The sequence below is a fragment of the Mchenga conophoros genome, linkage group LG9 (assembly GCF_057382185.1).
Source record: "Mchenga conophoros isolate Kocher_MC1m ecotype Shallow Benthic linkage group LG9, M_conophoros_male_GT1.1, whole genome shotgun sequence".
NCBI classification, from domain to species: domain Eukaryota; kingdom Metazoa; phylum Chordata; class Actinopteri; order Cichliformes; family Cichlidae; genus Mchenga; species Mchenga conophoros.
The window spans coordinates 2,443,570-2,461,224 of NC_140534.1; the positions used below are offsets into that span (position 1 = coordinate 2,443,570).

Below are 17,655 nucleotides of genomic sequence, written 5' to 3' on the forward strand. Positions count from 1 at the left end.
TTCAATTAATTCAATACAAAATATTACATAGAGTGCACTATACAGGTCATCGGATGTTCAAGATGGGCTTTACGTCTACCAACAACTGCTCACACTGCCAAACCAATTCACCGGACAATTATATCCACGCTCTTTGGTTCTGTCCACCAGTTCAGAAGTTTTGGCGCGAGATATGTGAAGACTTATCGAAGTGTCTGAAATGTAACATTCCAACTTCCCCCTTAGTGTGTTTGTTGGGCAGCTTAGATAATGTCACTTCAGAAAAGAATATCGCCCATATGGTTTTCACTGCCCTATGCATAGCCAAGAAAACAGTCCTCATGAACTGGAAAAATAAAAATAATCTTAATTCTAACCAATATAGAAATTATCTATTAGATTACATTAGTCTTGATACGGCCTCTGCCACCACATCAGATCAATTGCTCTGGGCTCCTTTGATCAGCTCCATCACCTAGTGGGGGTGGGGGGTCATAGTTTGGTCCCGCCTTCACTGTTGTGATTGGTGTGGGGGTAGGGACAGGCTTAGGGCGTCGGGGGGTTCCCCGGAGGCATCTTCCTTGGGGGGCTCAACCCGGGGTAGCGGTCATGTCCGGTTAGGGGCTCTGTTGGCTCTCCGGTGACTGTTTCCTCGCGGCTGCGTGCAGCGGGGCTAGGGGAGGGTCTGTGCTGACGGACGTGGGTTACTGACCTGGTAGCCTGGCTGCCCCTGGGTGGGTCCGGGATGGGCGTGAGGTTCTGGGGGCGCTCCGTCTCTGGGCTGGGACCCGGACCGGCCTCGGGGGCTTGGGTCCTGGTTGGTGTGTTGCCGGGGTTGTGGGCGGGTGGGTGCATGGGGGCCCAGCCCTGGAGCAGGGTGCCGCCGGTGCGTCGAGCCACCTGGGGGGCTCTTCAACTGGTGGGGGAGATTGTCACATCTTGCAGGAGCTTTCCTCTCCTCAGGAGCTCCCTCTGCAGGAGGGGGAGATACAGGAGAGGTGGAGGAAGATCTCAGCCTGGGTGTTTATTGTCTTATGTAGTCTGGAAGATGAGTGGATGGTGGGGTGGGTGCAGTTTTCTCTGTGGTGGGGTTGGGTGGACTGTCCCGGGCTCTGTGGGGCCGGGCGGCGCTGCTGCACTGGGCCCGGTCTGGATGGGCCTGGGCCCCCTTTCCCTGGCGGGTCGCGGAGTATGGGGGTGCCTACTGGGGTCAGCGGGGGAGCTGGCCCCAGGGAGGGGTCACTTGCCCCTCCCTTCCTTCCCTCCCCATCTCCAGCTGCCTCCCTCTTCCCGCTCCACCACAACCACCCACACATGCAGGGCCTTGGAGTAGGGGTATGTCACCAGGGTGCAGAGGAGGCTACCCCCCCCCCCCCCCCCTGTCCCCTTCTGGCTGCCTCTGCCTCAATTTTATCCCACAACTTAGACATTCACATTACTCACACTCTCATTACACATACATATAGGATCTTGGGGGTGGGCACGATACACGGAGTCCAAAGTACCATCAGGGTGTACACCCCACCCCTGGCATCGTTGCCCACCTCTCAATTTTAAATACACGTAGACATTGAGGGCTAGCAGGAGGGACCATGCGCTTACCTGCTGCTCTCTGGCAGGTAGCTCCAAGCCCTCCTGGGTTTTAAATGCACCTTAGAACACACATGCATCAACATTACAATGAGCGGGTGGAGGGAGGTTCGGAGTCTTCTCTCACCCCCGTTCTCTGCGACCTGCTGGAGCAGGGGGGCTAGGACTAGGAGGAGGAGTTGGCCGTCCGACTGCGGTCTGGAGTGTGGAGCCTTCCTGCTGCTGCGGAGTCGGGGCGGTCTGCCTCCCCCCACCGCAGGGAAAAGGGAAACACCACCTGGGTCTGGGTGCAGTTCGCCCCTCCAGGGGCGGGGGCACCTAGACCCGGTTTGTAGAGTACGCTTGGGGAGTGTGATTGTGTGTACAACGTCTTTTTATGTCTGTCTCCACGTTGGTTGAGTGTAGAGTAAGTGCATATGAGAGCATGAGGGTGGGAATGGATGTTTGTATCTGTGTGTGCCTGTATGTCTGTGTCTATATGTCAGGTTGGGTGTCAGGCGCCACCTCTCTGGGGACATCTCAGGCCCTCCAAGGTTTGGAGGCCTATCTCCCCCTACCACCACTTCCCCTGCCAGTGGCGGACCCCCTCAGACATCGGTGCGTTGGTGGTTCTTTGTGTCCGGGGATGGGCGTCCAGGTACACACCGGCTCACTCCTTGGCGGCCGCTTATCGGGGCCTGGAGCCTGGGGCTCGCTCGGGCCAATTCGGAAGTGGGGTGCCACCGGCCACTCGGCCTGGGGCTCGGTCACTCAGGCGCAGCTGGCTGCCGGCGGAGCTCACGGGCGCATCACTGCAACTCCCCCTGGCTTCTGCTCCGCGGCTGCTGAGTGACCCCTCATCTGGGACTCTCCTCAGCTCTTTCCAGGACAGTGGCGCAGCTGCCCCTCTGTTGGTCTTCCTTGGTCTCTTGTGTTCTGGGGGCCTCTGGATGTCTGGAGTTTTGATCTCCTCCACACCTGCTTCACGCCCTGGAGGACGGGGCTGTGGCCCCCCCACACCCTCTAGCAGATTATTACATGAAGGAACCTTTTAAAAAAACAAAAAACAAGCGCGTCCATGCTCACAGGTGTACACACGGGTGATCACACCCACAAACTACACCCTTTTTGGCTCCTACCTCAAAGCACACTGTGTTCTGTTGATCTTATGTGCTGCACAATAATGTTTAACATTTAGTATTTACTGTCATATACCCATATATCATTGTGATGTTGTTTATTCTATTACTCTTGTTCTCTTCTGCTTGCTTTCTTTTTTCTTTCTCAGCAGGTGATCCAGGTGATTGATATATGCATTTTTTTTTCTCTGCCCGTTCTGTTGGTTTTTGTCTTTTGCCCTTCTCCCCCGTCCCTCTTCTCAGCTGTTTCTCTTTCCCTCTTTCTTTCTCCCCTTCTTTCCCCCAGTCAAGTCTGTCCCGTATTCAGTAAGTGAAAATAAAATAAACAATAAAAGGTGAATCAAATGGACCATTACGGCAAGGCTGGGATGGTCAGTTTGGTAAAGTAAATCCGTTGGGCATCTTTCTTTGCCTTTAGACAACAATTCTGATGGCAAAAGAGCCAAACGGGACAGGCCAAAAAAAAAAAAAAAAAAAAAAGAAAAAAAGCAAATTTAAGGCATTCCACAATGGCTTCACTTAGCTCCATGTGGTAACATTCAGCAGCATTCCAAAAAACATGGTTAAATAAAGAATAATTAAGTAATACATTAACTCTGATTAACCATTTTTGGAAACCTGAGGTGAGCGACACCCAGGCCAGATTATGTCATCTTCTTCCGCTTATCCAGGACCGGGTTTCAGAGGCAGCTTCCTAAGCAGAGAAGCCCAGGCCTCCCTTTCCCTGGCAACTTCCTCCAGCTTGTCTGGTGTTCCCGGGGCAGCTGAGAGATATAATCTCTTTGAGTGCGTCCTAGGTCTCCTCCCCGGGGGGGGCAAAAACTATGTCCAGGTGGTTAGTCATCACCAGTTTGTCCATTTGTATCTGGAAGTCCCACGGGATCTTAGCATGGTCATTCTTGACAACCCTAGGGGGCGTCTCCCATTTTGACCTCTGGTGTTCTAGGCCATATTTGGCACAGACGTTTCCGTATGCCATATATGGCCTCCCTGCACCTCTCTTGCACCCTGTTGTTATGGACTTGATTGTCTCAGAGGCATCTTTACACTGCCTGCACCTGGGGTCTTGACTGGCGTGGTAGACTCCACCCTCTATGGATCTTGCGCTTAGAGCTACTTCTGGTGGTGCTATTACTAGTGCCTCTGTGCTGTCTTTCAGTCCTTGCATGAAACCCTTCATGCATGGTCAGGAGTTTCCTGGTCTTGATGTCAGTGGCTTCTGTCTCCTCCTTTGGCCAACTTATTATCCCAGTAAGTTACCTGATCACTGGCACTATGTAGGTGTTTATAGCCCATTTAAGATGAACAACCACCATTCATGGAGAGGGAGATGAGAGACCAAGATGACAGCACAAATAAAACCAGCTGCTAATGGATGAGACACATTCAGAATAACCAAAGGCTGGACAGTACTGACTCCTGAGGATCCCCAGATGGGACTGGTTGCATCCAACCATCAGCCAATAAGCTGCCTCATTACCACATGGAAGCTCCTGTCAGGCATCGGGCAGCTAAGATGAACAGGCACAATATATGGTTCAATATATGAGTTGGGGACAGAAAGGAATTGGCAAGAAACAAGGTGAGCAAAACACCAACTATTGTTAGATAAAACAGTTAGTTGAGTCTGAAGGACCAGACTGACCAACATGTTTACAACCTTGGATTGACTACAAGAAAGCCTATGACTCAATTCCTCAGACATGGATGCTTGAAATGCCTAGAACTGTACAAGATCAAGAGCAGTCGTTCAGGTTCATTCTTCTTCACGTCGTCTTTAATTCGGTCTATCCATCGCCTTTTTCGTCTGCCCCTTGGTCACCGGCCTTGGGGACTGAGTCGCAGAGCTGTTCTTGCCACCAAGTTTTTGTCACTTCTGACCACGTGCCCATATCATCAAAGTCACGCTCCTCACAAATGGAAGAAAGCAGTCCTACATATTTGTTTGTTTACTATGTGCACTGAAGGACATATCCTGGTCAAAAATGACTGTATTTTCTCAGTGTGTTACTAGAAGTCAAGGTAATGCAATCAAGAATAAGCATCTGGTTAGAAACCATATTTCTAAGATTTGTAGGCCCAGTACAATAACCTCAGTTTTATGAGAATTTAGAACCCGAAAATTAGAGGTCATACAGGTCTTTAAGACATTTCTGCAGTTTAAGTTCCTGCAGTTCCTGTATCCTTGGGGCGTAACAAATTGGTGTGTATTATCTTGCTTCATGGACAGATGACGTTGGTGTTAACTGCATTTTAAGTATGCTATAACTTCTGATGATACTACCTAAGCATATATAATGTAAACAGAATTAGTCCAAGGTAATGCCATCCAGAGTAAGAATCTGCTTAGATACCATATTTCTAAGATTTTCAAAGCCGAGTACAATAACCTCAGTTTGATCTGAATTAAGAAGCAGAAAGTTAGCGGCCATCTAGGTTTTTATGTCTTTAAGACATTCCTGCAGTTTAACTAATTAGTGTGTGTTATCTGGCTTCATGGACAGATAGAGCTGGGTGTCATCTGCATAGCAGTGTAAATGTATGCTATGTCTTCTAATGATGCTGCCTAAGGGAAGCATGTATAATGTAAACAGAATTGGTCCTAGCACTGAACCCTGTGGAACTCCATAATTAACCTCAGTGTGTGAAGAGGACTCTCCATTTACATGCACAAACTGGAGTCTATTAGATAGATATGATACAAACCACTGCAGTGCAGTACCTGTAATACCTACAGCATGTTCTAATCACTCTAATAGGATATTATGGTCGACAGTATCGAACGCTGCACTGAGGTCTAGCAGGACAAGCACAGAGATGAGTCCACTGTCAGAGGCCATAAGAAGATCATTTGTAACCTTCACTAAAGCTGTTTCTGTGCTGTGATGAGCTCTGAAACCTGACTGAAACTCTTCAAATAAACCATTCCTCTGCAGATGATCTGTTAGCTGTTTGACAACTACTCGGAATTTTTAAATAATGAGGAAAGGAAACAATAAGTACCATACGTAAGTACCATACCATCCCTTTTGCAGTGTAACTATTACAGGGCAGCTTGGGGTTTCCCATCATGAGTGTTTTTTCTTCACTCACTTTGTGTTTATACAGCTCTCTGCATTTCAAAATTGGTTATTATTTTTCTTTGGCTCTCTTTACAGCGTGTCATTGTCCTGTCTTCTTCCCCTCACCCATAACCAGTTGTGGCAGATGGCTGCCCCTCCTGGTTCTTCCGGCAGTTTCTTTCTGTTAAAAGGGAGTTTTTCCTTCTCACCTACTCCTAAAAAGGTTTTATGATTGTTGGGGTTTTCTTTGTATTATTGTTGGGTCTTTATCTTTATCTTGAATTTAAGCACAAGTGCACTTGAGTTATACAACAGGACAGTGAGCCAAAACAAACCAGCAAGTTCACCTCCAAATGGCTAAATAAATAATATAAAACCCAACCCAAATTGAGTTATTTTTTCATTTCTTATGATGTATTGTGGATAATGTTCAGTTCTAGTGTTATTTAAGGTTAAGTCTAGTTAATATTGTCATTCATGCTCTCTGTTTTATCTGTCATTTGCCTGTTTCCTGTGTAAGTTTGTCGTGTCCTCTATGTATAACTTTTAGTTATGTCCTTTCCTTGTCCCCTTGATCTGTTCCCATGTTCCTCTGATTGTGTTCCTTTCCATTCCTCCAGTCTGTAGTCCATGTCCTGTTGTCAAGTCTACCTTTCTCCACATTTCCTGTCACCACCACTATGTCCGGTTGGTTAGCCACCACCATTTTGTCAGTCTGTATCTGGAAATCCCACGGGATCTTAGCTCGGTCATTCTCCACCACCCAGGGAGGTGTCTCCCATTTTGGCCTCAGGACTTTCAGGTCAAATTCGGCACAGATGTTTCTTTATACTATGCCGGCCACTTGGTTATGGCGTTCCATGTATGCTGTGCCTGCTAGCATCTTCCACCCTGCTGTTATGTGCTGGATTGTCTCAGGGGCATCTTTACACAGCCTGCACCTGGGGTCTTGCCTGGTGTGATAGACCCCAGCCTCTATGGAGCTTGTACTCAGAGCTTGTTCCTGTGCTGCCATGATTAAATCAAATCAAATTTAAATCAAATTCAAATTCAGATTTTTATTTGTCACGTACACAGTCATATACAGTACAATATGCAGAGAAATGCTTAGACAACTGCTCGTGACCTAAAGAAAAAAAGTGCCTCTGTGCTGTCTTTCAGTCCAGCTTTGTCCAGCCACTGGTAGGATTTCTGGATATCAGCCACATCCGCTTTATGCCAGTGATACATACTGTGCCGGGTCTTTCCATGATGGTGCCTCCTCTTCCTCTTCATTTTTGGGTTTCTGCTGCCTGAGGTATTCACTGAGCACGCTGTCAGTTGGGGCCATCTTCATGATGTATTCGTGGATGTTCATTGTGTCATCGTGCTGACGTGCTGACGCTCACCAGTCCCCGGCCTCCTTCCTTCTGCTTAGCGTACAGCCTCAGGGTGCTGGACTTACATGAAACCCTCCATGCATGGTCAGGAGCTTCCTTGTCTTGATGTCAGTGGTTTCTATCTCCTCCTTTGGCCACCTTATTATGCCAGCAGGGTACCTGATCATGGGCAGGGCGTAGGTATTGATAGCCCGGATCTTGTTCTTACCATTCTGCTGACTTCTCAGGACTTGCCTGACCCTCTGCAGGTACTTGGTGGTTTCAGCTTTCCTAGCGACCTCTTCATGGTTCCCATTTCCTTGAGGGAGGTACAGGTACAGGTACTTGTAGCTTTCATCTATGTCTGCAATGTTGCATTCTGGTAGTTCGATCCACTCAGTTCTGACTACCTCCCCTCTCTTTGTTATCATCTGACTACATTTCTACTGTATATCCTGGTGGTGTGGATCAGTGAATCTGTCATGGCTGGGGCAGCAGTTGTGTGGTGTTGTGATGAAGGGCCCAAAATGCAGACCCTTGCTGTGATGCGAGGGAGCTTTATTGCAGAAGGTGAAAATAACAAAAGCAAGGGCAGAACCTAAACATGAACCTAAACTGGGGAAACTAATGACAAACAAAACCTGAAACCCTAACTCAGAGAATAACGTGCAGGGAAAACATAAGGTGACACAGAGGATGAAGAGCTGAGAACGGAAAGCAAAGAGACGCGAAGGTTTACCAAATTACACAGACGGAGTGACGACGAGCAGAGGCAAACACACACTATAAATAAACACCAGGTAATGAGGAAATGATACGCAGGGGTGGACACAGCTAAAACTAACGGGCATAACGAGACACAGACCTTCAAAGTAAAACAGGAAATTCACAGACTGTTTTACACACACAAACTCAGAGACATGAACAGAACACCGGGAGAGGACGCAGGTAGGGATAACAGAAACACTAAACACAAGAACCAAAACCCAAGAAGCTAAGAAAACAAGAATTCTTTCAAGAAAGCAAGAAAGAACCCAAAACATAAGGCAATACTAAACACAAACGACCCAGGACAGAATCGATGTCTCGTTCACTCTTGGCATACAGCTTGATGTCATCCATGTACACACTTGATGTTGACTTGTGCTATGGGCTTGAAGTTGGCACATCCCCATTGAGTTCCTGATTAAGGCTCTTAGGGTCCTGTTGATCTTGTATACTTCTAGGCATTCCAGGAACCAGGTGTGGAGCATTCAGTCATAGGCCTCTTACTACTATGCTATACACACACACATATATATATACGTGTATACATACATATATACATACACATACATACTTACATATACCGAGAGTGTCCGAGCCGGGGCTCGAACCGGCAACCTTCTGATCACAAGGCGAACTGGCAACTCTTGAGCCACGATCACCTTGAAGAGCAATGATAATAATATTTATGTGATGTAACACAAGCTTATAGGAATCATGTTATATACTTTTCCATAGCATTACATTTGAATTCAACAGTTCAATCTTTCAAATAACGGACAGATATTTGTGAAATCATGATACATTTGTGAATGTATTTTAATCTAAATATGCATAAGTACAGACAGATACATTTAATACTCATGACAATTATGTTTTATTACATTACAGTGATTTAACGTTAATTTACATTTGAAATGTGAAATCACAGCCAATTTACGTAACTTTAATGATATTTTAGAAGAACAGAACAAAACTGTAAAATGCAGTAAAATACTTTTATATTAGGATGTTTTCCTACAGTGCAGCCATACCCGCGACCTTGTGGTTGTTAGTTCACATTCATTGGCCGATGCTTAGCATCATGTGTCCCAACATCCAGTGGCATGTCACATTGTTTTCATGGCCACACCCTCACCCCAGGTGCAGAGGCCTATTTCTTTTCAGGAATGTTGTGAATACTTTGAGACTTATATTAATTGCAATTCCTACCTCTACATTTATTTCTTTTTTAAATATATAATTAGCACAGCGTGGCTGTGCAATGTTTTATATGTTTTTTATAGTTTTTATTCCTATTAATTATATTTTCACTTGTTACCTCTGAATTATTGAATCAGACCTAGATGAAATGAAATTTTCAGCAAAATTATAATTCAAATACTCCTTTAATTATTGATTATTCGCATTGATTTTCAATAATTTTATATATTTTTCCATAGTATTACATTTGAATTTAACAGATCATTCTCTCACATAACAGACAAATATTAGTGAAGTTATGATACATTTCTGAATGTATTTTTACAATCTAAATATGCATATGTACAAAAAATATATTTAAAAACAAGTAAATTGTGTTTTACTATACTGTATTTACAGTGATGTTATGTTATTTCACCTTTGACATGTAAAATCACAGTATACTTATGTAAATTTAATGATATTCTAGAAAGACAGTACAAAACTGTAAAATATACAGTAAGATACTTTGACATTACTATTTTTTGGAACAGTGATATACATATATACATACATATATATATATATATATATATATATATATATATATATATACACAGTATATATATATATGTGTGTGTATGTATATATACATATATATGTACTGGGAGCGGGGTGTCTATTTTATTTATTTATTGTTAAGTAACAGAGGAGAGGAATGGTGTAGATGTTCTTTCTCTCCACCTCAACTCCTTAACACCAGCATCACCTCATGTCAGGTATTTTTTCTCGTCATGACTCTGTGTGTCAATTACAATATATTCAATAGATCATTTTGGAAATCATACATGTTAGAGTCAAGGATTCTCACAACTGTCTGTCTTTTACAAAATCACACACACACGCACACATCATTGTGCTGTTCTCCCAAACACAGAAAAAGCCAAGGACACATCCTAGTCATACTAATTCCCCTGAAATGTGGGCGAGAAAGACAGACTTCAAGACTATTTTTGTCACTCAAACTACATTTTCTTTTTCATCATACTGATTTGGTTTATTCTTAATTATACTTTATTAACATTAAGCATGATTCACCATTAGCAAAGTCACATATAGGATAAACTCTGTTTGGCACTTTGTATCATTTTTCCCATAAAAAAGCTGTGCTTTTTTCCACTTATGAGGAAAGATGGGATGGGGGATCTGAATCTCTTTGACAATTCACAAACAGTGCATACACAGAAATCTATGCATATGAATGTTTCATGCACCAATTTAAAGTCCATCAATACTTTCTTACCTTTATTTGTTCATACAGTATGAAGACATTTAAAATGGACACAGACTGAACATATACTGTATTAGTGAATGGGGCCCTTTACTGTGCAGATTCCATCCTTGGTTAGCACTGATGTACTGTGAAGGCAACTGTCATGGTCCTGGGTCACTCGACCCAGCGTTTTGAGTTTCATTTTGGTATCACTTTGTGTTTTGTGTTAATTCTGATTTTGTATTAGTTCTTAGGGTTTGGTTCTGGTGTTTAGAGTTGTATTATCTCTGCCCTGCTTTCTCCGTATCATCTCCGTGTATCTTCCGGTGTCCTTATGTTTTCAGGTTTGTTTATTAGTTTTTCCCAATTTAGGTTTATGTTTAGTTCAGCCCTCTCTTTTGTTATGTATTGTGCACTGTAAATAAACTCACCCACATCACCGCCGCGGTCTGCTACTCGGATCCTCCTTCTCATCATCACACGATTGCTGTGACAGCAACATGATATCCTCTGGCTTGCAGGCAAAACTGAGAGGAACTTTTTCCTCCAATAGTCTTTACAAAGCAATAGTGTAGTGCTCTACTTTATTAGTACTTTAATACATATGCATGTGTATTGTTTTCAAAGTAGATTATTAACTCTCAGAGCATTTTTCTATATTTTTCAGAGCAGTTTCAGTAAACAAGTTCAGAAACAACCCCATATTTTCTTTTGTTTGTTTTAGGATTTGAGTTCAGTGAAAAAAGAAAGACTAACTTGAGATGCAGAAAACCTTATTTTCCATTTCTTTTCATAATGGCTTTTCTAACATTTCCCTTTCCCTGTATGAGTCATGTGTAGGCAACATTTAAATATCTCCCACATGTATTGCAATAATATCTCTGTTGACACACTGAAAGCAAGCGATGAGAAATATAATTACTTCCATGGACGCAAGAACTTTCTGCCTGCGCATCATCACGTTTACTTGCTTATTAGCTTACGTACAAAACATAACTTAGAGTTTCTTTCTAGCACTTACATGACTTATTTAATGATTTATTTAATGATTTGCCAACAAAAGTGTCATCTCCTTATATCGAGATGTCTGAAAGGTGCAGGAGATGAAACGTGAGCCAGACATGGGGTCTAAAGGCTTTCCTCCAACTTTTGACCAATCAGGTTACCATTCTGTGTTCACCACATGCAGTAAAAGTGTTTATTGCCTGAGTATTTACTGCTTTTGTCTCTGAGCCAGAGAGACGAAGGTCCATGGTGCCATGTAAAACAAATCTGAAATTCTAACCATTTGATAATAAATTGTGAAAAGTTATCATTTGAGCATATTTGTCTTCTCTCGTGAAAAAACCCAACACATCATGGGTGCCCAACATCTGCTTGATCCCCACACACACCCCACCTCTGCCCACTGACCCTCCAATCTGTGACATGGTCTGAGAAATAACCCTCGTCTCTAAGGCCACCAAGTCCAAGTTTTCTATTGTGTGCCTTTCTCTTGTTTTGTATGTATTCCTCCTGTTTGGATATATTTCTCACGTTTGCTCTTTATTCCTGCTGTCTTAGTATTTATATTTTATTCCTGTACAGTTGGTGTGGAGCACAAGCAATTTTGTTTCAGATGTACAACGACAATAAAGGGTTATTCTATTCTATTCTATGAATGAATCTGAATTTTAGCAGGCAACCAAATATGGATAGGAAAAAAATAAAACTAATCCGTGAGGACATCCTGACAGATTATATGTCTTCTGTTAGAAAAAAAAAGTCCTCTCAGTGTTAATGAAATGTGCGTATTAACACCCTTGATAGATACAGGCAATATGCAAAGCAAACAAGGAGTGTCAAGGACTGTCAGCAGATACTCAGTTCATTCAGCATTATCTCTGAGGGTTGCAGACACAATGTGCTGTTAGGTTTGTAATATTATGCAAGTGTCAAAATACAGTCCAATCAAATGACAATAATAACCACAGACATTTTAATGGGATTCAGAGTAGTGTCACCTGAGAGAATGCTTTATGCTGTGTGTGTGTGTACCTCTGGGGAGTTCATGTGCAAGTTCCAATTCTATTAAGATGCTACTGTCATTACTTTAATTTTCATTTAAACACTGTGAAGCAATTTCAAATGATGAGGTAGGAATAGAGGTAAAGCAAGTGTATCATTTCTTTTAGATAGTCACTGAACAGAGGTCTAGTGTTGGCTTTGTTTTGTGAGAGAGTACAGCTTTTAATCGCTAAAGAATAATCTTTTGTATTATTGTAGGGTCTTTACCTTACAATACAAAACACCTTGAGGCAACTGTTGCTGTGATTTGGCACTATATAAATAAACATATAAAGACATTGTGGAACATATGAAATCTTCATTACCCAACATCCAGACTGACAGTGAAACAACTAGTAGCTCACACTCTAAGAAATGAAACATGGGCTTTTTAAAAATTAATTCTTAGTTTTATGTTCAATATACTTAAAATTGTTAATCTTATGGGTGTAATTAATATTTTTAAATTTGATTTAATTAATTCTATACCGTTTTAATGTTAAATAATATTGATATTTCCAATTTATTGAACACATTTAATTAAATCCAAAGAGCCCTTTCCACATCCTTTCTGAGCATGCGCAGAGAATGAAAAAAATCTTCGCGCATACGCATTGACCTTCTTCATCTACGCCGCAGTGTGCTTTGGCCACGTGTCTGGAAAGAGGGATTAATCACGATTCATCCGTTGGAGTTAAGGTAATTTCTTCCTATTTTTAATAGAAAATAATTTAACTAGTACTTTGTGATAATATATGGCGTATATTTTTCCGGTAAATATGTGGGCAGTATGTGTTCTGTAGGTTGTAGCATTTTGCTAGCATTGGAAACATTCATTTGCATATTCGACGTTACTGCACATCTGAATATTCTCCCATCTGCGTTTAAAATTTCATTCGAACTCCGAATAGCACACTTATTTTATTTGTTTTATTGCACTACCAAGTTAGGAGAACGTTAGCCCGAAGAAGAATTGGGATACACGTGCAGTGATTGTTGAGGACTCGTCTGTTTCACTGAAGAGAACCGCTAGCTGCGTAGTTTGCATATCTTCGCGCATCAAGTCTCAAAGAGACCTCTGAAGGTGACCCCCACTTGCCCCCAAAAATAAAATCAAGTATACTGGGTGGTTAGTGCTCCGTTTGTTTGCTACGGTGTCAAAGATATTGCACTTTTATTTAATAGGTCATTGAGAGTTGAAGAGCCCCCTCCCAGCAAAACGACAACAGCCAAAAATAGGCCAAAACATGCCAAAAAATGCTCTGCTTGGTTAGTGCTTGTTTGTGCCGTTAAAATTAACATTTGTGCTGCTACGGTTAACCAGTTATTAATGTTTTACTTTTTCGCGGTGACGTCACGGGCGCGAGTGAGCGTCCGGGTGATGTAGACGTCGTAGGGAACGCTCGCTCGCACCCGAGCATTTTGTGGCATGTTTTGACCTATTTTGGGCCATTTTCGTGTTGCTTGGGGGGGGGGGTGAACTCTGAATGACCTATTAAATAAAAGTGTAATATCTTTGACACCTAGCGATACAAACGATGATTTTACCAGCACAAACCGACACAAACGGAGCACTAACCACCCAGTATACTTGATTTTATTTTTGGGGGCAAGTGGGGGTCACCTTCAAAGGGTCACGTTCACAGACTGGGCTGCTCCGGTATATAATGGTAAACGTGCTCACAGGAACAGATTTATGAAATGAGTAATAGAAATTTTGGAGCATTTGAAATTTAACTTGTATTATTAATACATTTTAAAAGAAACAGGAGTGTTCTTAAGTTTAGACCATCTCTGTGCTACCCCTTTGCATGTGTCTCACTGTACACGATTCATTTTTTCTGTTTTTCTTTTTCTCTCAGGTTGCTGGTTGTGGATTTTGGAGCTGCGGAGATTTGAGCTGTGCTCCAAAAGTGCATGTTGAAGGTACCTAATGCTTGCATATTATTTACTTTTTCCTTAATACGCAATTTTACATTTTGAATTCTCTTATTTGGTCTTTTAGGTTATCACCACAGTTCCACTGCTGTCCACATTCATGCGCAGTCTTGACCAGTACTCTGACCAGTTGATGAAGATTCTACGAAAAAAAGGAGGGGAAACAGTGCGGCGGATCACAGCAGTGTTGTCTGCAATTTCACGGGTATTCTGTCTTGTTATAATGTTCTGTAACTAATAGATTAGTTGCAGGTTGATTTGAGGTCTGGTTATTAACCTGTATTTTTAACTTTCTTGGGTTATTTTATGCTTGTTCTCTCCTGCGTTATACTTCTCATCTTGCTTTTGGCTTATATTCTGGACTTGGTCCTGACACAAAGCAGAACTAAGTAACTCATGTCCCTAGAGGCCATAAGTGCCGTTGCTGGCATTGTAGCTTTTTTCTTTTCTTTTTTTTGTTACTCATTAATTTTCCAAAAGAATAATTAGCTACACTGAGAAAAGACAAAGGCAGACAACATTTCACATTTCGCCACAACTCAGTAACACAATAGATTATTTTTTTTCACTCAAACTTGGTATGAATACTGCAAATGTGGTGGTAGCCCGCATACCTCATATTAATGTGACAGTGTGTAGTTTTTGTCATTAATTTTTGGAAATCTCTATCAAAATGTTTTTGATTCCTTTGAACAGCACTCCTATGCAGCAACACTTTTCTTCCTTCTTTCAGGTGGTACACCACACTAAAGCTGCATTTTCCACGACCCAATGTATCGCAATCAGTGTAATTGGACTCATAACTTATAATCTTTATGGGAATGAATTGGTAAGCTTCTCATTCTCTAACACAAAATACTACTTGCTTGCAAAAAGCATGTTTAAAATTACTTAGAAACAATTATGAATTGGTTAAACAACAATAAAAATTGACTTAAGTTCTGTGGGAGTCTCTAAAAACTTCAAAAAAGTAATTGCACTGCATGTGTTGTTTTGTTTAGAGTTCCCGAATCGAAGTGAAGCGTGAATGCATCCTTAAAGCTGTGATTATATACCTGAATGAGAACCCTGAAAATCTCATCAAAGAGTACATGGTAAGTTTCTTTTAAAGGGATATTCCACCCCTCAGTAAAATTTTGACTGTCATAATTCCCAGAGTTTTGTAAGTTGAAACATGTATTTTCTAAACAAGCCCAGGCATTCTCCTGTTCCGGCAGCAATCAGTTTTCTTTAAATTAGCTTACAACAATAAAGTGAATGGAAAATACAAGGATTTTGTTTCCATTCACTTACATTGTTTTATGCGAAACTAAAGAAAATGGCCCTGGTCAGCAGAATATTGATAATATTATTAATGTATACTCCTTCTGCCCACTGTCCATGTTTCATGTATCTTCTTCTTGGTCTTTATTTGGTGATTGTCTTAAATCCACATTTTTCTTTGGTCTGTTCTTCTCAGTCTCATTCAGGGATATGTGTAATTAGGGTAGTGTGGACCATTTGAACTAAAATGGAGTGAATAGATAGATGATGCAATGACCAAAATACAACGGATTTAAAATATTTCTGTCCTTTTCAGGCTTTCAGGCTTGAAGATGTTGGCATCATTATCGAGAGATGCACCGTCTTGCAGGATCTTCACGATGTGGCGAGCAGGTGTGCACTTTTGTTTGGGCTAATTTACTGCCGGAATCTGAGTTACCCAAAGCCACTTCGCTACACATTTGAGTTCTTCCAGAAGGTGCTCATGGGACTGGAAGACAAAAAACTGTCTAACAAAATACAAGTGCTGAAGAACAAACTCTGCCAAAAGGAGACGCAATGACTCTTCTAGATCGAAATGTCTCCCAAAATAAGTGCTCTGTTTCACTGTTTAAAAGTTTATAAATATATATATGTTGATCCTTGTTTGTAAATATTTTGTCATAGCTTTAATATTTAAGAGATTTACTGAATGCCATTTTTCTTTTGATTGTGAAAAAGAAAACATAATTCAGAAACTGAGTTTTTGGAACTGGGGACAAAATTACGCAGATGGATATATTTTCTTGTTTCACAACATTTTCTTCAGTTTGAGTTGCTGTGGTAATTCTGCAGACTGTAGCCATTGCAGACCTACAACTGTAGATCCTGAAATCATCCTACTCCTCACTACACTGTCACTTAGTTGAAACTGGAAAGTTGTTTCAGATGTTTACATTTTATTTTACACACTTCATTTAATGTTGCATTATGCAGTGTTGTTTCCCTGTTTAAGCTTTGCCTCGTTGAAGGCTTTTGTTCAAGTTGTTAAAGCAACACAATTTTTTTTGTTTTTACACTTCATATTAGTTCTTGTGTACCAGGTTTCCATTGTAGGTCAAGGATCTTGAGTGTTATAAATGTTAAAGTGTATGTGCAAACAAATGTGAAAAGGTTCTAAGGTTGTCACCTGTACTCAAGTTAAGTGCTGGAGTTTTGGTCTTAGCATTTAATTAAGAATATTTTGAGATTTGCTATATGCATTTTTTTTATTGTAAAATTTATTATATAATAGAAAACTTATAATTCTGAATCAGATTTTTGTAACTGGGGACTAAATCGTTTTTACCTTTTTGTGTCACTTAGGTATTTTCTGTAATTGCATTGCATGCAGTGATTTTTAAGTTGCTGTGGTAAATCTGCAGTACTGACTATAATCACAAGTTGTATTGAATTTGACATCTTACGGCATACTACAATGTCACTTTGTTGAAACTCGGAAAGTTGTTTCCAATGTTTAAATTTTGGTCATGCACTTTAAGCATGTAATATTGCCTTATGCAGTGTTGTTCCCTGTAGAAGCTTTGCCTTGTTAAGGCTCACAGTAAATAAAGTTGTTGATGCAGCACCCTTTTTTTGCATTTACACTTTATGTATGCTTTGGTGTAGGAGTTTTCTATTGAAGTGCAAGGATCTTGAATGTTATAAATGGTAACGTGTGAGCAAGTGTAAAAAGGTTTTTGAGTTGTCACCTGTACTCTGTAGTTAAGTGTTAGACCTTTGCTGAAGACTTCTGAAAGGTCCAAACACCTAATTACAATGTATAGATGACAACTCAGGAACCTTTCTAGACTTGTTTTGTTGATACCTAAACATTTAGCATATAGATGAAACTATTAATTAAATCATAATTAATCAAATTAATTAGGTCCAAAACGCAATCTAAATGGTGCCATTAAATTCAAATTAATATTGTCAATTGAACCTAAAGCAATACAGTTAATAAAATGAACAAAGTGTTTAAATTCTAATTAATGGTGTTGCTTTTATAGAACAATTTCACTTCTGATATACATCACCATTGAAATTGCAGATAATAACCA

General features: G+C 41.3%; 1 pseudogene; it reads left to right on the plus strand.

The window, feature by feature from the left end:
• The window catches only part of LOC146566596 (uncharacterized), an 81,933-nt pseudogene extending 65,765 nt beyond the window's left edge, over positions 1-16,168 (plus strand).
• The last annotated feature ends 1,487 nt before the right edge of the window (positions 16,169-17,655 follow it).